The 22,315-nt window shown below is 40.3% G+C and overlaps 1 protein-coding gene across 8 annotated transcripts in view; it reads left to right on the top strand.

Moving 5' to 3' along the window:
- Nucleotides 1-22,315, top strand: part of ARHGAP18 (Rho GTPase activating protein 18) — a 194,480-nt gene that overhangs the window by 104,938 nt on the left and 67,227 nt on the right. The gene's annotated exons all lie outside the window — the stretch shown is intronic.

The following is a 22,315-nucleotide window of genomic DNA, read 5'->3' as shown; positions in this document are numbered from 1 at the left end:
GCCAATCATTGGTGATGGGTTCGAGATAACGAGTCATGCCATTTTAATCCCATAACATTAATGCAGTAAAGCAGAGGCTGCAAACCCAGAGGCCCGCAGGGACCCATAGATAGCAGAGCTTTCAGATGGGACTGGTGGGGGCTGTGCCAACCTGGGAGGTAGATAACCTGTTCAAAGGGGCCAGCCCCACCGCACCTGCTGCCTGCTCAGAGAAACATGTTACAAGAAAAAAACATGGTAAACCAATTTAAAAATGTTTGAAACACGCTGCTGGCCAAACAAAACACTTCTGGCTGCCAGGTCGCCCTGGTGGGCTTCAGTTTGCGATTGCTAAAATCTTAGTATGAACAGCTCTTTCCAAAGGAGATTTCATTACGTGTGGATATGGTGGAGAATATGTGAAGTGCTATCATTGTGGCTAATTGTTCTTTAGCCAAAAGATCAGTGGGTTGGGCTGTCAAAGTTCACAGAGTGAAAATAATTATCAATAAAAGAGTATTTATTGCCTGTCTTTATTACCCTGCTGATAAAGTTAAAGAGTAATGTGTTTCCTCTGTCATGATACAGTCTGTCCTAATGGAGGATACTTGGTTGTGCTGTTTCCTGACTGGGAGTCAGGAGACCTTTTTAGATGTTTGGTGCAGCTATTAACTACCTGGATGTTACTGGGCAAAGCACCCAGTTTTTCTGCTGTGCCATATTCACATTGGAGTAATTAAGGACTGGACTTAATTACTGGGGCCTAGGAAACAGGATGCAGAGGATTTTATACCAGACTTGAACCTTGTTTTTTATCTTCATCTCTAGAAAAAAAGAAAAAGCCTGTGTTGTCAGAGCAAGATAGGGACTGGATCGTCCGTATCTATCACATATGTCTTGGAGCGCATTGATAATCCAGAGTATTTGCTGCTCCTCCTCTGCCAGCCAGCTGTGAAGCATACATAGGTTGAGAATGACTGGACCTCATGATCTCCAGGGTCGTTTCAGCTCTAAACCCTGTCACAGCATGTGTTACCCTTGCTGAGGACAGATTTCAAAGGATTTTATCATACAGAGGCTAGAGCATGGGTTTTGTGGCCACACGGCTGGGTTGCATCTTCACTTTCCTGGCCATGCTGATTTTCTCTAAGCCTCAGTTTCCTCATCCTTAAAATGGGGGTTATAATGACAACTGCCTCGTAGTCTTGTTATTGTGATAATTGCCCCTGACAAATTATTAAATACACCTTTAATTCTTACAGTGGAGCAACTGGGCAGCATAAATAATAAAATTTTAATTAACATTTACGTTTCAAATGCATGAGAGTTCTCTTTTTCTGGCAGATTTTAGGCTTTTAAATTCTTATTAGGAATTGAGATGTGTTGGAATTAAGAGGTGGCAGGCTCAATCCATACTGTTCCTCACTTACACATTCAGTTTAGCCTAATGTGCCTCTCTGTATTCTAGCAGGACCAATTGATTGAGGCATAGAGAGCAGTGAATCTTGTATCAGATAGTGCAAGCTGTCGGTACCCTGATTTTAACCAAACAGCTGACTTTGCCTATGGCTACAAGGTCGTGCTTGTGAATCCTTGCACAGTGAAACAGAAAGAAGGCTTCACATGGCCATTCAGTATCACTCGAAGGAGGCCATCTGACTACAAGTTTGCTGTAGAGAGAAGCATGTATTACAGGAGAAGAACCCCTTTAGTAGCTTTCATGGGCTAATGTGAAGGACTTCTGCACTAGAAGAACAAAAACACCTCTCCAGATCCATATTGGAGCATAATTTAAGGCAAGAGGATGACAATAGACAAATCGCACCCACTTCAAAAGGAGAGAGTGCGTTTACACTGAGTATTTGTTCCAAGGAGCTGAGAAGCAGGCATCATGCCCTGATGGGCCCTTCACACTGGGTTGCTGTCGCTGCTGAAAGAGCAGCCTGTCCTTGTCTGCTGTACTTTCATCTTCTGCCATATTTGTATTCATGTGCACTATCCTCCCACATGAAAGAGCACAGCTTGCTATTCCTGCCTTTGCTTCTGTGACCTGCAGTAAAACCATTAAAAATATATTTTAAGGCTTTTTACATGGAATGGTAATTATGCACAATGGTTTTTAATCATTTGGCATCTAGCATGGAGCCTTCAGAGAGTATTATGCCTCAGAGAGCTGCAACTTGCATGGATCTTGGGAGGGGCCCTTGGTTTCAGGGGCTCTGTGTTCTGTGTGTGTGTGTGTGTGTGTGTGTGTGTGTGTGGCAACACCAGGTAGTGACAACAGTGTCACCTGGGAAATAGAGGACACAGATGACTGCTTGGTGGACTTGAAACCAGCTCTAAACAGCTGTTGGGTTCTGAACAAAACTCCAGGATCATTGTTCGCTGGGTGAGCTGGTGGGATGCAGAGACTGGGATGGGCTGAGGGTGGAGGGCTGAACGGATACCCTGCACATTATTTGTGGTGTTGTCAAGGGAGAGTTTAGAGGCAACACATGAATCTCACCTTGCTGCCAATTTGGATCCTAGACAGTCACAGCTGGAAATCATCTTAGAAGAGAACATCTTGTTCTCAAGCCCCTCAGTATACAGCCGCGGAGACCGTGGCATGCAGAGGTGAAATGACTTGCCTAAAGTCAGTTAGCTGCTTGGCAAAACTAGCCAAGAATCCAGGCCTTTTGATTCCCCCCATCCCAGTAAACAGTGTCTTTTTTTTTTGTTCATTTAAAGAAAAAAGGAGTGGATACTTACTAAATAGGGGGAAAGGAACAGTAAAGTAGAATGAACAAAGTAATCTATAATCCTACTATCAAGACAAACCACTGTTAATATTTTTATATTCATCATCCCATATATTAACTTTTTAAAAAGTCTTTTACAAATTATTAAACAAATTATCCATATTTTGTATCCCACCTTTTTTTCTTTTTTCTTTTGGAGATGAGGTCTTACTTTCTTGCCCAGACTGGACTTGAACTCCTGGGCTCATGCAATCTTCCTGCCTCAGCCTCCCCAGTAGCTAGGACTACAGGTGTGTGCCACCACACCTGACTGCTCCCACTTCTTTTTTAAAGTTTCCATTTATTTCTCCTTCCACTCATATCAAATTTTTGTTGCTCAGCATCCCTGACTATTAAGGAACATTAATATGAGTTTTTCTTAATCATAAAAAGAAGTTCTTTATAGCTTTAATGTTAATTCACCATTGTGATTCTTTTTGTTGTTGTTGTTGTTTTGTTTTTAAAGGTTTTGTTTCCTCTTTTTCTCCTCCTCCTCTTCCTTTTCTTCTTGGTTCAGTTTTTATTTAATGTACTTAACAAGAGAGCCATTGTAGACCTTTATGATGATTCTTTATTTCAATTCCAAACATGCAACCTCCCTCACACCACACACAGAGTCTTTCATCCTAAATTTGATTTTGGTACACTCTTCCACTCCCATCATTTTAACTCTCATGGATATGCTAATTATTCCAAAATTATCCTCCAGCCAGTAACTCTTTCATGAGCACAACGTAGACTTTCAGATGCCTAGATCAGTCCTTGTCTAATTTGACTGTGCACAGGCGTCACCTTGGGATCTTGTTAAAATGCAGATTTGAATCCAACAAATCTGGAGTGGAGCCTAAGATTTCTGTCTTTTTGGCAAGCTTGATGCCTGGTGCCGCTTGTCCGTGGAGCACATTTAGGTAGCAAGGGTCTCCAACATACCTCAGATTCAACAGGTCCAAACTGAGGGTGTCACATTCTCTGCCAAACTGCTCTTTTTTTTTTTTCTATCTTCCCTTTCTCAATTAATGACTTTGCCATCTACCCTCCTGTCCAAGAACAAACTGTGGAATTATCTTTGTTTCTTCTGTTTCCTTTATCTACTCTGTCTAATTGGTCACCAAAGCATTCTCTTTGGGAAAAACTTCTTGCATGTGTCCTTCCACTTTTGTTTCTACCAATGCCCTTTGGATTCAGGACCTTATCATCTCTCAGCAATCTGTTTACTCCACAGTATCTTGGCCCCAGGCTGTCTCAGGATGTGCCTTCTCAGAATTATCTTTCTAAAACAGGAATTTGATAGTGACATTTGCTTGTTTAAAAACTTTCCATTGTCATACTGCCTGCATTCCAGGGTTCTTAATTTGACAAGCAAGGTCCTGCAGAATTTGGCGTCAGTCTTATTCCCCCCACCCCCAACCCCCCAGCTGGTGCTTTCTCCCTCCCCCAGGGGGTTGTACCTCCCTGAAAACGAATGCAGTCTGTCTACATCACCGCATTCGTGGTTCTCTAAACCCGCTGTCCATGCTTGCTTCTCTGTCTTTGCTTGTGTGGTTGCCATGCCTTGAAGGCCTTTCTTATCACGTTCTACCTGGCAGACTCCTTGTACTCAACCTCCAGCTCATGTCACTCTTCTGTGGAGCCTTCAACGGATCCCTTCACTAGAGCTTGTGGCTTCCCTGATATGTGCTTCCATAGCACTTACCACTTAGGATATGGAGTTGCACATGTCTTTGTTGCCTTCTAAATTCTAGGCCCAGGGCGGGCATGGTGGCTCACACCTATAATCCCAGCACTTTGGGAGGCCAAGTTGGATGGATCACTTGAAGCCAGGAGTTTGAGACCAGCCTGGCCAACATACCGAAACCCCATCTCTACTAAAAATACAAAAAAAATAGCTAGGGTTTGGTGGCAAGTGCCTGTAATCCCAGCTACTACGGAGGCTGAAGCAGGAGAATCACTTGAACCCTGGAAGTGGAGGTTGCAGTGAGCCGAGATTGCGTCACTGCACTCCAGCCTGGGCGACAGTGAGACTCTGCCTCAAAATAAAAAATAAAAATAAAAATAAAAAATTCTAGGCCTATCTTGTGTGAAGTACACCTGTGTTCCTTAGTTTGGCATAGTGTGGAATAAAGTAGGTTTTCTCTGAATATTTGCTGAGTCAATGAGAAAACAAATATTCTGTAGATAAACAGGCATTAACTTGTACATGTTAGCAGTGAGAAGGAATTACAGCAATTGTATCTGCTGGGCTGTCCAAGGAGAACCTGCCTACTGCCTCATTCATTCTAAAGCTACCCTGTCAAGACAGTAGTCGTCAGCAACCTGTGGTCATTGAACACTTGGACTGTCTGCTCCAAATTGAGTTATGATGACAGTGCAAATTACGTGCAGGATTTCAAAGACTTAGAATGGAATAAAAAGGATTTCATTAATAATTCCCATATTTATTACATGTTGCAGTGATAATATTTGCGGTATATTGCGTGGGTTAAAATTAACATTAATTTTATCTGCTTTTCACTTTTGTAAATGTAGTTACTAAAAAATATTAAATAATTTTTGTCCTCACCTTTTATTTCTATTGGCCAGCACTGTTCTCAAATATCAATTTATTTCTCATATTTGAAACACCTCAGGAAGGTTTCCCATTACGCACCGCCACCCCCCGCCAAATTGTGCTTTTGAAGATTCCGTAAAGTGATGTTTAGTTGTTTTCCATTCTTATGAGTTACTGACTTTAAATTTGTTTCAGTGAAGAGTCTATCAGTGAACTCAGTTCAAGTTGTATTTTTGAGATGATTTCTTGATTCTTACTGAATTACCAAACTGAAGAACTTTATCATATGTCAGATGTTACTGTTACCTATAAATAGAAAACTCAAAATGTATTGTTTTTCTTTTTACCATGACCTAGGGAATTAGAAATGGAAAGTGAGAAATTTTAGTGTAAGATTTGTCCGCATCCTCAACCCTGCTGTCCACACAGTTTCTCACTACTTTTGGTAATTTAAAATTATATACATTGCATGCCATCATGCCATCATTGTTACCTTCTGCTTAATCAGTTTTTCAGTGTTTAAAGGTTCTTGTTTTTTTTTTTTTTTTGAGGTACCTAAGACAATTTTATTTTAATTTTTTTGTAATCATAAAATTCTTTTCCAGTGCATCCTTAAACAGATCTCCAAATAACAAAATCAAGATACAGATTCTGTGGTTGGGATGTCAGTTGGGACCCAGAGAGGTCCTTGCCTGCCACTTCCAAGGCAAAGTGGCAGGTGAAATTATGGCTTTATAGGTGTGCTATATGATTTTTAGAAGGAGAAGAGACAAGATATTGTCATTCCTTTTGTAGGATGTATCAGCCATGCTCACACGGTGAACAGTAGACCTGAAGATATGCCACCTTCTCTCTTCCACTAGTATTTCCTTCCCACACTATACAGTGATAATGGTGTAAGAAACACTTTTTCTGGAGGCATTAGTATGGGCTAAAAATGATGACCACACTTCAAGTGGGAGTAAGAACCTACTGGAGATAAGATGAGTGACCCTATACTATGATTCATGGAGCAATAGCCCAAAGTAAGGATTAGGTGACTGCCTAGCGGGCAGCTAATAAACGTCGGTCTCTTTTCTGTCATGCACATACTCCATCGCTTATTGCAATTCACTGATGAGGGTTTAAAATGGCATAATGAATTATGCAAAAACTGTTTCTGCAGGAGGGTCTGTGTTGCAGCCTAATGCAGCACAGATGGAAAGATCCTCTTTTAATCATTGTTCTCACAATACTTGGAAGCTTTTTGAGGAATAAGCACTCAGAAGTGGAAGTGAATGGCCTTCCACGGTAAATGAATTCCTTCTGCAGAGAGGAACTGAAATGTATTTTGTGATGCAGATGGTTGCTCTGTGTTTGAATACTCATCCTTGTCATTTGAGATTCATGCTTAGAAGCAAAATGTCTCTGGAAATACTTGAGTTTAGATGATTCCATTGGAGAAATTACTCCTGTCCAGTCTGGCCCAACATGTATTAAGTTTTTTTTTTTTTTTTTTTTCAAAAATGATGAAAATGAGTGTGTAAATGCCAGCTCACTTCAATTAAGAAAACATGCAAATTATCTCTCTCTGATCTGTAGTTACTACTGAAGAGACTAAACTAGTTACCATCCCCTTTTATTAGCATAATATTAATGCAAATGATCTGCAAAGGCTTTCTTAAAAAGAAACTAGAACCATGGAAAGCAATTAATAACTGTGCTAATTTCCCCAGTTAGGAAGCAAAAAACATTTATGATTAGGCTTTTAACTTTGGTATCTGTGCCAAGGACTTCCCACCTGGGCTTAAATATGTACCTGTTTCTAAAATTAATGTCAACTTGGAGCTTTCACTTGCAGAGTAAGAGCCAATCTGAAAAAGGCCCAATGGAAAAATTTCAGAACAAAGATGATATGCTATTATCTGTAAGTACTTCATGATTTAGATGTCAATAAGAATGTGTACTACAGGTTGTATTATAAGACATTGCTTTTTAAAATATAGGGGAAAAAAGTAAAGGAGTAATACTGATTGGCCAACTCAAGATATAGTAAAGGACTGCCTTGAACTTTTCCCAGGAGGGGATTAATATAAAGAGGACACTGATTACTTCTTTATTTGCTCACAGAAAATGGGCTTAAGTTAGAGGGAAATAAAGTTGAACTGAACAACAGGAAGACACTGTTGGCTCTGGGAGAGCTTTTTTCAATTAGAATGAGGCGTAGCAAAAGACTGGAATCTCCCTTCTCACCTCCTCTTACTGTGCTATTGACTTTTTTCTTTTTTTTTTTGAGACGGAATCACTGTATCGCCCAGGTTGGAGTGCAGTGGTGTGATCTGGGCTCACTGCAACCTCCGCCTCCCAGGTTCTTCAAGCGATTCTTCTGCCTCAGCTTCCCAAGTAGCTGGGATTATAGGTGTGCGCCACCATGCCCGGCTAATTTTTGTATTTTTAGTAGAGAGGGGGTTTCACCATATTGGCCTGGCTGGTCTTGAACTCCTGAGCTTGTGATCTATCCGCCTGGGCCTCTCAAAGTGCTGGGATTACAGGCATGAGCCACCGCACCCGGCCTACTGTGCTATTGACATTTTTAAACACTTTTTGGCATCTTGTCGTTGCCTACGTTTAACTGGCAGTGAGCACTGCCACACCTGTTGTTTGTCCCACTCAAACAAGCCAAGGCTGCCCTGTAGTACTCTTTCCCTACATACGTTATCACCTCTATCAAAATGTAGATTCAGAGATCAGCAGTAAAGCCCTGTGCTTCTTTGAACTTCAAATGTCAGCATTTATAGTTGCCTTGCAATTAATAGGGAGTCAGTAGTTGTTGAATGATTATGTGAATCACAACTTTAGTGATCTGTTTATCATTAACAAGCAGGAACTCAAGTTCTATAGTATCACTCCACCAAAACACTGAAGCCTTGGCTTCATTTCAGTTTCACTATTTTTTCAATGTCTCCTGTATTACTTGAAATGGAAAATATATATTGTCATGCGCGTCCATGTGAAGAGACCACCAAACAGGCTTTGTGTGAACAATAAAGCTATTTAATCACCTGGGTGCAGGCGGGCTGAGTCCGAAAAGAGACTCCGCAAAGGGAGATAAGGGTGGGGCCGTTTTATAGGATTTGGGTGAGTAAAGGAAAATTACAGTCAAAGGGGGATTTTCTCTGGTGGGCAGGAGTGGGGGTCACAAGGTGCTCAGTGGGGGAGCTTTTTGAGCCAGGATGAGCCAGGAAAAGGACTTTCACAAGGTAATGTCATCACTTAAGGCAAGGACCGGCCATTTTCACTTCTTTTGTGGTGGAATGTCATCAGTTAAGGTGGGGCAGGGCATTTTCACTTGTGATTCTTCCATTACTTCCGGCCATCTGGGCGGGCGGACCTGCAAGTCACAGGGGATACGATGGCTTGGCTTGGGCTCAGAGGCCTGACATATATTATGTGGATGAAGTTCCTTTTAAAACCATAACCGCAATGATTTGTATAATAAAACCTAAGTACATAATTCTGATTAATATCTGTAATGAGAGAAGACCAATGAATAAGCTGAGACTACAGGCGCCCGCCACCACACCCGGCTAGTTTTTTGTATTTTTAGTAGAGACGGGGTTTCACCATGTTAGCCAGGATAGTCTCGATCTCCTGACCTCGTGATCCACCCGCCTCGGCCTCCCAAAGTGCTGGGATTACAGGCTTGAGCCACCGCGCCCGGCCAATAAATATAGGCATTGTTCAGTAAAACTGTATTCATAAAACTATTGGATTAAGAAATTAGCATTTCTGTATTGTGTTGGTTGGTGTATGAAAGTATGCTTAGAGTCTGACAATATTTGTCTTATGAAAGCTGTGCATTTTACAGAACTGGCTTTTGCAAATAACTGAAGTCATTCATGAGGTAGGAGCCTTTAACAATTGGCCCTCAAACACATGAGTTTAAAAAAAAAAAAAGCAAGAAAAAGTTTTAAGTCTTTGATCTTTACCTTAGAGTATCTGACAACCTTGATCTTTCTGTAGACTTATCCTGGCAGGATGGTAAAGGAAGTTCTATTTTTGATGCTATCATCTACACTGGCTTCCATGGCTGTGATACAGCATAAATACTGACTTCTGCCCTGGAGGATATTACATGCTCTTAATCCTTTCATCATCTTTTATAACTGTGGTCTCTACGGGCTCTGTTTTCTTTTCTTTTTTTTTTTTTTTTTTTTTGAGACAGAGTTTTGCTCTTGTCACCCAGGATGGAGTGCAACGGCACGATCTCAGCTCACCACATCCTCTGTCTCCTGGGTTCAAGCAATTCTCCTGCCTCAGCCTCCCGAGTAGCTGGGATTACAGGCATGCACCATCATGCCCAGCTAATTGTGTATTTTAGTAGAGATGGGATTTCTCCATATTGGTCAGGCTGGTCTCGAACTCCCAACCTCAGGTGATCCGCCCGCCTCGGCCTCCCAAAGTGCTGGGATTACAGGCCTGAGCCACCACACCCAGTCAAGCCTCTGTTTTCCATTCAATAGCTCATTAACTAATCTCTTCTGAAGTGATGGATTTCTGACACAACAGTTCTTTCTTCCACCTCTCTTTCCTGACAAGCAGGGGCATGGGTAGCTCAGACCTCTGCTGAGGTTCAGTTGAGGTCCTGGGAGCCTTGACCAGTGCAGAATTCAGGGCTCAGGAAAGTGATGTAGCAGACAGCATTTTGGGGAGAAGTAGAAATCAGTCAACTTGGATCATTTCTTTATAGGAACTGGGCAGAGAGGAGGATCCAGGTGTATAGCAATGGCAAAAGCAGAGAAGAACCAGAGGGATGGAAATGGAAGACTAGAGGTGGAAGTCCTTGAATGGGACACTGATACAGAGTCAGATTTCTATGGAGTGCCAAGACAGCCTTGGCTGTAGGTAGCGGGGCAACTCTTGAGGCCATGAACTACTTATGTTCATCTTCAGCTGTTTCAGATCCCCACAGGGAATGACATTTTGGAAGCTGTTGCCATATTGCTTTTGGTTAAGTGGGAATTTTGCTGCCCCATGTGAAAAACAGGTAAGCAGTAGGCTAGTGTAAGCCTGGTAATGGGACTGAGACTAAGGGTTGGAAGGGAGAGATGTTTCTTAAGGATCAGGACAGAAATTAAGCTAGGACAGGGTAATAAACTTCCAGCTTGTGGGGTTTAATCCGCCTAGAATTTGATGTGTCTGCGGGTGGCATTTGCTGGAGCTCAGTATGCCCATATTGTGCTAGATGATGTGGCATTGCACAAGAATAGCATTAACTGTGCTTCCTTATTAAAAGTGTTTTTCTCTGTCATCTACCTCTCCTCCCTTCACCTTTCTCAGGTTTCCACAATCCCTTCTTGTAAAACCTTTGTCCATCCCTCATATTCATGTTAGGCTTCACTGCCCTGTGAGCCCTGTTCCTATCCTCTAAACAAAGCTCAGTGGCTTTTACTGAAAATGCTTGTTTTTGTGAGTTGTGTGTGTGTGTGTGTGTGTGTGTGTGTGTTTTTCCAGACAGGGTCTCACTCTATCACCCAGGCTGAAGGGCCGTGATATGATCATAGCTCACTGTAGCCTTGAACTTCTGGGCTCAAGGGATCGTCCCACCTCAGCCTCCTGAGTAGCTGGGACTACAGTCACATGCCGCTGTGCCTGGCTAATTGTTTTATGTTTTGTAGAGACAGTGTCTCACTATGTTGCCCAGGCTGGTCAGTGGATTTTTTTTTTTCTTCAAATGTTGTGGGTTACCCACAAGTAGCATTTTGCATATGGAAATTGTCTTTAGTTCTTGTTTTATATTTCATGTATCTTTTAGGCTGCTTGCATTCACATCTGTCTTGGGCTCAGCGTTTCAAATATGTGAAGAAAAAAGTGGTCTTAGATAATCTCACTTAAAAAGATTGTTTTGTAGTAGTATTCACATATTCTACTTTGTTACTGACTGCTGAACACATTTAGTAGAAAATACAAATGAATTGTTTCTAAGCTTGGCTAAATTATTTGCTTGGCTGGGAGTTATTTCTCCATCCTCTCTGTCCCCCTAGTAGAGCTGACTTTTAGCACCTTGCATATAAAACACTTCCTGGCCTTCCATACTTACCAGTGGAGCATTGTAATGTTTGAAGTTCATTTTGAGCTACCCGTAAAATTACAGTTATAACATAAGGGAAGCAGTTTTCTTTTTTCAATCTAGGTATTTACCACAGAAGTGCTGCTGCTTTTAATTGTTCTATTACTATTCATCAACATTACTTTATAAATATCCTCTCCACTTATATTTTCTAACATAAACACAAATCTCCTTTCACTTTTAATATTTTCATCCAGTGTTTGTCTATGTTTTTTCCTTTGCTAGCTGGGGGAAGGTTGGTTTCATACTCTCCTACTCCCACTGAGATATGAGATGATTTCTCTACCTTATTGCAGTGGATAATCACAAAGAACCAAGAAGAGTTTAATGATAATGCCCATGTCTCTTTCATAATATGCTGTTATGTAGCTTTTGTTATTATCAAAAAAATTTTTTTTAAATTCACCATTGCCTTGTGTTGATGTTTTTATTAGCATGGAAAGTTATATAAAAGTTCTGCTGGAGGGCAATATATTTGCTATAGGAAATAAGGAAAACCATGATTATATTCAGTACTATTCTAACATTAAATTTCAAAACATTGTTTATAATTTTGTATTATATCAACAAGTATTTTGTTAGTGCTTATATCATGACAGGTATTAAGAATCAATAGAAACTTTTTATGAACTGCAGGGATGTCAGAATATTACAATTTATAAATCTGTAGTCAGTCAGCAGCCAGAATGAAATTCCTGGCTGATATTTAAATACTCTTCTTGGATCCCAGATCTTGAAGCATATTAAGTCTTATATGTGAGGGAGTTTGCATCCTGGTGTAAATTTATCTGTATTATTACATGTTTAAGGTGTATTGGCAAACTGTAGTGATGAGATTCTGAACTAATAGAAATTACGATGGGGGAATTTTGAGTGACCACTTGAAGAATATGAGGGGAGGTGGAAAAACCTTTAATCTTCATTAGTGAATCTTTCTTCATTTTATCCATGAAAATGTCTTGGGAACTTGACAGATTTCTCAGAAAGAAAACAGGAGCACAGCTTTGAAACTGAAAAGGTGAAAAATTTGATTTGCCAAGAGCAATAAAAATGAATGGATAAAGGTTGACAAAAAATTTAGATGCTGATCACTACCTCTAAAGCTATATGGTTGCTGTGAAACAAGAACTGAGTACTAGACAGTCGTGCGGAGGAAGCTGGGCTCCATCTTGGGAAGGAACAACTTTAGTAATGGACAGTGAGGGGGCTTCAGGCAAACCCTGGAGAACTTGAGAAACAGACCAGGGGAGGGGCAGGGATGCCAGGAAGGGTGTCTCAGTCTGTTTGTGCTGTTGTAACAAAATACCATAAGCTAGGTGGCCTATAAACAACAGAAATGTATTTCTCGCAGTTTCAGAAACTGGAAAGTTCAAGATCAAAGGGCTGGTGGATTAGGTGTCTGGAAGGGCTGGCTTTCTCACGGATGGCACCTTCTCACCATGTCCTTCACATTGTGGAAGAGGGGAGGCTGCTATCTGGGGCCTCCTTTATAAGAGCACGAATCCCCTCCCTAAGGGCTCCATTTTCTAATCGCATCTCCTTGAGAGTTAGGATTTCAACATACGAAGCTGGCGGGGAATAAGTAGCACTTAGGCCAGAGCAAGGGACTATAGATGTCACCTCAAATTATTGGTCTAAATCTCAGGAAGTGATTGAGCAGGGGATGACTTGAGAATGAGTGGATAACAGTGGCAGAAATGGCCCAAGAGGAGGTGAAATTCTTACTGAAGAAGGAATGGTGAACCACTGCAGGGCCTGAAGAGTGTTAGGGACAATCTTGAAGTAAAGGCCATGACCTGGAGGCCTATGCTGGAAAGAGTTGTCTGGGCCACTAGTTCAGTGAGGAACTGGAAAATTCCACCCATAACTGGTGCTGGTGTCTTTTGTCATCTACCTCACACTAAAGGTTTGAAGAGCTTGGTTAAAGCAACATCTGTGATAAGGCACCCAACCAGAGAGTAGTGCATTCAGTAAATATTTATTTGTTTTAAAGATTAAGGTGAAGAATGGAATTATGGAATGTGTGCTTAAAAAAACTCTGAGCCGAAACTTGTTTATAATTTAATATTAGTTACAGTCTCATATGCAACCAGCCCTTCCTTTTGGATGCTTCTGTTTCCTTTAAGAAACCTACTTTTAGACTAAACATCCACAAGTAGCATCATGGAGACGTGGGACATTTACCTTAATTCATTTTAGAGTTTTCTGATGACTAATTTCTTTACTATCCAGTTTTCATCCCTCTCTCTTATTTTTTTGTAGTTTTGTGCAATTAAATAAGAAATGCCTTAGAAATTATTTCAGAGGCAGCAGTACTTTAATAATTGAACAGCTCACCAACATCTGCTATGGCAGTTTGCTTGAACCCAGGGATACTAAAATGAAAAAAAAAAGAAAAAAGAAACGTGGATTCTTGCCCCCAAGAAACACATAATTTAATGGTGGGGACACTCATGAGCAGATCATCAAAGTGCAGGATGTGGTAAGGGATGTGGGGAGGCTACAGAAGCAAGGTGATTCCAACCCCAGAGAGAAAGGTACTGAGATATGAAATTGAGTAATGACAGCTGGAAAACAGATCAAACTGGAGAGCCTATGCTCCGAGTGGCGAGGTAGCTACTGGTGTTTTATTTCCAGGTGGCTCTACAGCTGGCCAGAACAAGAAAAAGATAGAGGGTCTTGGAGAAAGAACAGCAGGTCCAGGGTATCAGGTGGATGCAAGTCATGGTGACGGATAATTGAATGAAGTGGATATGCTTTGAACCCATGTTGCAAGATCCTGAGATTTTTATGTCAAAGCCCCACTACAGATACCTTCATCCTTGTCTTGGAAGGTGATTTTGACATCAAGGTCCCAGGTTCCCATTTGGCTACTTGTTGAGTTGTACCTCCGATTGAGGAGGAAAAACTGCTTCCTGAGAGATTTGGCAAGCTCAGGAACAAAGAGGATTTCACTTCTACCTAGAACCAGAGCTCTAAAGCAAGACACCTATGCCTGGCCAGTGGTGGCCTACCGTTTTCCCTTTATATGTTCCTTGTGTCTGTATCTAAAAAGGAAGTGATTTTTTGCAAACCTGCCTCGGCTGCCTGCTGCCTTTCCCATATTCCTTTCTTTCTAGGCCTTCCCTCCCTTCTTTCTACCAGACCTGGCGGTGGTTACTATATCCCTATTCTTTTAGTGATGTCAAGAAGTAGAGGGAGGCCAGGCTCCGTGACTCAGGCCTGTAATCTCAGCACTTTAGGAGGCCGAGGTGGGCGAATCACCTGAAGTCGGGAGTTTGAGACCAGCCTGACCAACATGGAGAAACCCTGTCTCTACTAAAAATACAAAAAAAAAAAAAAAAAAAAAAAAAAAAAAAAAAGCCAGGCGTGGTGGCACATGTGTGTAATCCCAGCTACTTGGGAGACTGAGGCAGGAGAATCACTTGAACCCGGGAGGTGGAGGTTGCGGTGAGCCGAGATCGCGCCATTGCACTCCAGCCTGAACAACAACGGCAGAACTCCGTCTCAAAACAAACAAACAAACAAACAAAAAACAACAAAAAAAGAAAAAGTAGAGTGAAAGTCGCAACGATAAATAACAAAACAAACAAAAAACCCAGCACCTATGAATTGGTTGTGCCATGTATTTCTCTAAAACTGATAAAGCTAAGTTTTTAAAGCTAGCTCTTTTTTTTTTTTTTTTTTTTTGTTTGGGACGGAGTCTCGCTCTGTCGCGCAGGCTGGAGTGCAGTGGCCGGATCTCAGCTCACTGCAAGCTCCGCCTCCCTGGTTCACGCCATTCTCCTGCCTCAGCCTTCCGAGTAGCTGGGACTCCAGGCGCCCGCCACCTCGCCCGGCTAGTTTTTTGTATTTTTTAGTAGAGACGGGGTTTCACTGTGTTAGCCAGGATGGTCTCGATCTCCTGACCTCGTGATCCGCCCACCTCAGCCTCCCAAAGTGCTGGGATTACAGGCTTGAGCCACCGCGCCCGGCCTCAAAGCTAGCTCTTAATAGTGTCATTAATGGGCTTCTTTTCTCAGTTTTGCTTAGGTAATGTGACATAAACAGGATAATCAGGTCATTTGCTTATTGTTTTGCTGAGGTTTTTTTTTTTTTTTTTTTGTCTTTTCTGCCTGTCAAAAGTGAGGAGTATAAAACAAACCCAAAAGTGGATGAACACTGAAAAACTATAAAGCACTATACAAGATGTTAAGTGACTTTGTTTGTTTGTTTTTTTTTTTTTTTTTGAGACAGAGTCTTGCTCTGTCCCCTGGCTAGAGTGCAGTGGCATGATCTTGGCTCACTGCAAGCTCTGCCTCCTGGGTTCCAGCGATTCTCCTGCCTCAGCCTCCAGAGTAGCTGGGACTACAGGCGTGCGCCACTATGCCCAGCTAATTTTTGTATTTTTAGTAGAGACGAGGTTTCACCGTGTTGGCCAAGCTGGTCTCGATCTCCTGACCTCATGATTTGCCCGCCTCGGACTCCCAAAGTGCTGGGATTATAGGCATGAGTCACCGCACCGGGCTGCAACTTTTATTTTTAAAGAAAAGGAAAGCTGAAAGAACTAAGTAAATTTTATTTTTTTCCCAAAATGAAAAGGGTAAGATATGCAAAGAGGAAAATAAGTAAGTTTATGTGAAGTTCAGTACATCCTTGAGACTATAGCAATTGAGTCAGATAGAAGAGATTAGATTCTTTCTCTGGGTTCTGATGGTTGCATGGGTATGTGTGTGGGTGAGTGATGTGGTATTGCTTTCTAATCAACTTCTTACTGCCTTCAGGCATTATCAGTGTTCTTTCTTCCTGGATGTCAGAGCCACTTCTAATAATTACTGCTTTCAGCTAAACAACAGTAGGCATTCTCTTCGAAGGGGTAAAAATGACTTGGGTCATTCATAGGCTGCAGCTCTTCATAGTCATTCAAATTCAGCATATTTTGATGGACAGGGCCATTACACAATATTAATAGCTTTGCCATCTCGCCATGGTAGTGATTACAGTAGTTCTTTAATATCACTGCTGAAACGAGAGAGAGAAATCTACACATGAGAAACATGCTTTTTTTTTCCAACGTAGAGATAATGTAAAGAAACAGTATTAAATTTTAAAATTTCAAAATTTACAAAACAAAGTTTTTAAAAAAACAGATTATATTTGAAGTTATGCCCAGCATGACACTTTTTTTTTTTTAAATAGAGATGGGTGTCTTACTAGTTGCCCAGGCTGCTCTTGAACTTCTGGGCTCAAGCACTCTTCCCACTTCAGCCTTCCAAAGTGGTGGGATTAAAGTGTGAGCCACTGTGCCTGGCCACAAACCATATTTTAGAAAGGGCATTGAACAGGGACAGTGGCTTACACCTGTAATCCCAACACTTTGGGAGGCTGAGACAGGAGGATTGCCTGAGGCCAGGAGTTCCAAACCAGCCTTGGCAATACAAGGAGACTCTGTCTCTAGAAAAAGTTAGCCAGGTGAAGTGGTGTGTGCCTATAGTCCCACCTACTCAGGGAGGCTAAGTTGGGAGGATTGCTTGAGCCCAGGAACTCCAGGCTGTAGCGAGCTATGATTGTGCTACTGCACTTCGGCCTGGGAGACACAGCAAAACCCCATCTCAGAAAACAAAACAAAAAAAAATTGAAAAATTAAAAAGAAAAAGTGCATTGGAAAATAATTCTCATCCCTTTTAAAAATATATGGTTTGATTTTTAAATGTATTTTTTTCTTGATAAGTGTAATGGTCATTTGAAAGTGCAAATTATAGACTGTCAACAAGATTACTTTTGCCTTGGCTATACGCAATACAAACTCAGAAAGATTGATGCATCTGGGGAAAACAAAGTAAATCCTACCCTTTTTAGTCTGTTTGACATATTAAAGTGACCACTGAAGAAGAAATGAGGGCATTAATCTCGGTTCTGTCACCCCTTTGCTGGGTAAAATTGGGGAATATTTAACCTTCAGGCCTCATTACCTCATCTAGAAAATGATGGGATAGGTTTAAATCTCTGAGGTGCAATAGTATTCTAATGTTTACACTTCAATACATATGGCTTTTTCTAAAATATTCTTAGTCATTATGGTTTATAAGTCATGATCTGAGTAAGAACCCCCACCCCCCGCCTTTTCTTTTTCTACACGTTAAAACAGAACAAAGCCGAAACAAAAATAAACTTTATTCTTTTGTCTTACACTGTATGTATATCCCAACTCAATCACTTCTTGTCCTGCATGGAAATAAAAGTAGAATAGGGAACATGAAAGAAAGTATATCCTTTTTAGAAAGGATCTTGTAAGAAAACAAAACAAAACAGGTGCTAGGATCAGAGGATTTCAAGAAAGCTGACTTTGGGCCACAAAAATGCCTCGAAGGGTCAGAATCAGGAGACAGACTGGGTATAAAGCATCACAGCAGGACTTCTAACAGGGTAGGGAACACAAGGTAGAAATTGGACCAGATAGTTAAATATATGAGCTCAGAAGAAACATCCTACTTACAAATAAATCTGCCCTGAGGGAGTTTTTAGCTAGAGGGTAGGGATGACAAAGGCACATTAAGGCACATTTTTCAAATATATGCCAAAAGGGGACACCCAGAGAGAACTTCTGCCCCTTACTCATCATGGACACCAGCAAAAGATTAACAATATTGGTAAGGGAGGGTTTTTTTTTTAAATGACGTTTTTATTCTTTGTCATTATAGTATAAATTAAATATGGATATATTGGAATAAGTCCCAGTTTGTGTGAAAAGATACAGAACTAAACAAAAACAAAGAAATAGGTCCAGTCACTAGGAAAGCAAGTCTGTTTCTCTCAGAGGGCTTTCTGGAGTTTTGCCCACAGAATTGAAATGTGCATTTTCAGACCCATTAGGTGTTGTTTCTGAGAATTCTTAAAACAGTGGTTTTCAAAGTGTGGTCTGGGAACACCAGAGGCTCTCCAGACCCTTTCAGGTGTGTAGCAGAGTAAAACTGTTTTCATAATAACGCTAAGACGTTATTTGCCTCTTTCACTCTCATTCTCTCATGAGAATACAGTGGAGTTTCCCAGAGACGACGTGAACTGTAATATTGTAAAAGATTGAACGCAGAAGCAGATGTAAGAATCCAGATGTCTTCTGTTAAGCTTGATATTAAAGGCAGCTTCAAAAATATAAAACAGAGCTACTCATCTCACTATTTTTATTTGAAAAATGGCCTTTTTAATGTTATCTCTGTGAAGATGTTTATTCTTAAATGAATAGTATTTAAATTTTTTTGTTTCAGTGTTTAGTATTATAAATATCAATAGATATCGCCTACATAAGCAAAAGCTCTTTGAGGGTCTTAGAACAATCTTAAGTGTGTAAAGGAGTCCTGAGACCAAAAAGCTTGAGAATGTTCTAGAGGACATATGATTCCTCTGGATCTTATTAAACAGTGTGAGGGGCAGTTCTATGCAGTTAGTTATGCACAAGTTCTATGCACAAGTTTACCTAGGGGACGTTTTTCATGGTTACCTATGAGGCACTTCAGTAAGAATTTTCACAACAAACAAAGCAAGCAAGGCTACTGTTATTCTTCCCATTTTTTAGATAGGAAAAGTGAGGAGTAGAGAAATTGAGTGATTTACCCAAAGATTGCAGTTAAGTAGAGCTGGAATCATTTGGTACTTAGATTCCTAGTTCCATATGTTTCCATTTCATTTTGCTGACTGAGCTGACTGCATTGATAGCAGAATAAATCATCAATCTTCTAGCTGACCTCAGTATAATCAATGGCAACCTCCACCTCTTTGTAAAGAAAAAATGTCAGACCAGTTTAATATTCGCTATGACAAAATAAATAACAGGCATTATAACTCATACCCTGAACGATATCATTGCCTTTGAAATTCACTGATTAGGTGGAAAATGTATCACCAGAAAATGGGATAGCATATACCTGGGGAAAATACAACAAAACAAAGCCCTCATTTTTGTAAACAGAGCATGCTAGCAAGAGGGAAAAGAAGATTCCGGGAAGGCCCATCAGGGTCTGTAAAGTGAATATTTGCTTGTGATGTGAGTGTCCATGGTAAAAAAGCAAAATGATTATACTCTGGTGTATTGGAAAGAGCGTGACTTGTACAGCAAGCTAGGAAGCAATTCTTTATAGAGCAATGCTGGCAACTTCCTTTAGAGGACAGTGTCTAGTTCTGTCATGATAGTTGGAAAAGGTGAGAAATGCGGGAGCTTCTGAAGCATATCCATGGCATGATTAGCACACAGAATTCTGGAGGGAGAGGGAGGAGGAAGGAACTTGGAATAATTGCTTGCTAGAAAGTCAGGTAGGGGTCACTGGTAGTTGCCTGTGGTATAAACTGCGTGTTTCTTTGATTTCAACACCATGTGTCAGCTTGGATCTTTTGGAAATATAAAATATTTCTGCTCTGTACTTCATTACATCTAGCAGATGTTGCTTTATGTTTTTGAACCTCATTTGCAGAATGAACATGGTATCATATAACATACTCCTAAAAACAGAAAAGAGGAAACCAGTTAACTGGCCTCTTAGCAGAATGGTTTTAAGAGGGTCCAGGCTTTTAGTCACTGCCTGTCTGAAGTACAAAAGTAGAATATATGCTACAAAGAAAAGAAGTAACACAACATGTTCATTGATGTAAACTGAAGGAATGTTCACTTACATTTTTAGACAAATTAAAAAATACATGGCAGGGTGACCAAGGAGGGTAGCCTATTACTGAATGGCTGTGTCCTTCCCACTCCTCATCCCCTCTTATTTAAAAATGAAAATGTGTTCTTGCAGTATTTACCAGTGATCAAAAAAATATGGAAGAAAGAAAAAGAAAATTCCTCCTTTCCATGACTCAGTATTTTTAGGTTATCACAAAGCTATTCAGCTTCTGAATCTTATTAAAGTCAAAATATTGAGTCAATTCATCAGCACTAAGCTATTCAATTTTTGCTTTATGCATGTTTTGAAAGCAAGGCTTGATATAGATGGTGTATTTATGTAACAATGGTGTTACTCAATGACCTTGCATTTTTCTGCACATGCTATCTTAATGGAAATTTACTGGAAAATTCTTGCCAGAATAAACACATTCCTTCAGGACTGAAAGGCTTAATGTACTTCTAGTTCAACTGCACCTTTTTCCCATGAGCAGATAAACCAAATTATTTGGCGTTAGTCATTATACTTCACACAGTTTACAGTACTTATTGTGGTCTCACAGGGGGCTAAGAGTTGAAGGAGACAGAAGTAAGGTGGTCAATTTCACACTATGAGAGAGAAAACAAAAGGATAAAGCATCTGTATATTTGACATGCAATATGAAAAAATGAATCTGGCAGGCATCTGTAAATTAACATCAGCTATCCTGGTAAGGCAGAAGTAAGGAATATGAACAATATAGATAAGTTGAGCTGATGAACCAGAAATTTAAAAATATATATTTTTTATTTTTAAGAGAGGGATGACTTTCTCATTTACATGTTAATTTAAGAATCAGGAGTGAAAACTCTAAAAGAAAAATACTGGCTATGTAATGACCACTGGGGCCGGATATGGGGACCCAGGTGGAACACAGAGGTGTAAACAGGATGATTGAGGCCAGGGAGGGAGGAAGTACCCCTTGAATTAAGGGATGAAGAAGGCAAACAATGAACAATGGAGACTTAAGGAAAGAGATTCACAAACATGTCTAGACTTAGGCTTGTTGGCCCCTGTCCTAATTCCCACCCATCACCACCCCAAGGTTGCTACTGGGGAGAGATTATAGTGATTGTTTATTCATGCATGCAACCAGCATTAATAAAGTTTGTAATCAAGGCAGGAAGACTCATCTTTAAAGGAATAAAACTGGCGTATCAGCATATTAAAGCTAAGTGCTCAGTTATACTGCATTTATTTGCAGCAATAGGCAATTAAATTAAGTTCCTTGACTTTTTCTAACAAACCAGTTGGAATTAAGCTGCTGGATAGATTTGCCCAGAGTTTAGTGACCCTCTCCCTTATGTACTATTAAAATCCTACTATTTTAAACAATTTTGGGAAAGGCTAGTTTAAATGTGAATGTTCACACACTATTAAAGAATTTTATTGTAATTTTAAAATTATTTTCAATATGTACAGTAAGTAAAACCAATCTGGCAAACGAAAAATTACTTCCTGGAAGTCCTTCTTGAGAGAAGTAATCTGAAAATTAAAATAGCAAAACAGTTATTCAACGATTGTCCTCACTCAAATTGTATTCTTTAAAAAAATTTATTGTTGTGTTAGTCCATTCTCATGCTGCTAATAAAGACATACCTGAGACTGGGTAATTTGTAAAGGAAAGAGGTGTAATTGACTCACAGTTCAGCATGGCTGGGGAAGCCTCAGGAAACTTAAATCATGGCAGAAAGGGAAGCAAACACACCCTTCTTCATATGATGGCAACACGGAGAAGTAACAAGCAAAAAGGGGAAAAGTCCCTTATGAAACCATCAGATCTCGTGACAGCTCACTCACTATCACCAGAACAGCATGAAGGTAACTGTCCCCATGATTAAATTACCTCCTGTTGGGTCCCCCCAGGACATGTGGGGCTTATGGTTACTACAATTCAAGATGAGATTTGGGTGGGGACATAGCAAAACCATATCAACTGTAAATAAAGGAAAGGCATCAAAGCTGAAAAATTTCTTCTTTTAAGGAATCAGGCATGGTTTTCTCTGTAAATAATAAAACAAAAACTTATTAAATCTAGGTCTTACAAGCTCCTTTAATTCTATTTTAGAAGTAGGTGAGATGTGAATTATAACAAAAAATACCGTTTACTTGAAGTTATACAAATACTCTTATTTATTCAATTTATTCTTCATAGATGATATCAGAGAGAGAAATGTTTGAGGTAATTCCAAGCTATTCAGAGTTGCTAATAAATGAGTTTTTACCA

Source organism: Macaca fascicularis, chromosome 4, assembly GCF_037993035.2.
Source record: "Macaca fascicularis isolate 582-1 chromosome 4, T2T-MFA8v1.1".
NCBI lineage: Eukaryota > Metazoa > Chordata > Mammalia > Primates > Cercopithecidae > Macaca > Macaca fascicularis.
Note: the sequence above shows the minus strand (reverse complement) of the source record. Positions and strands in the feature narration are given on the sequence as shown.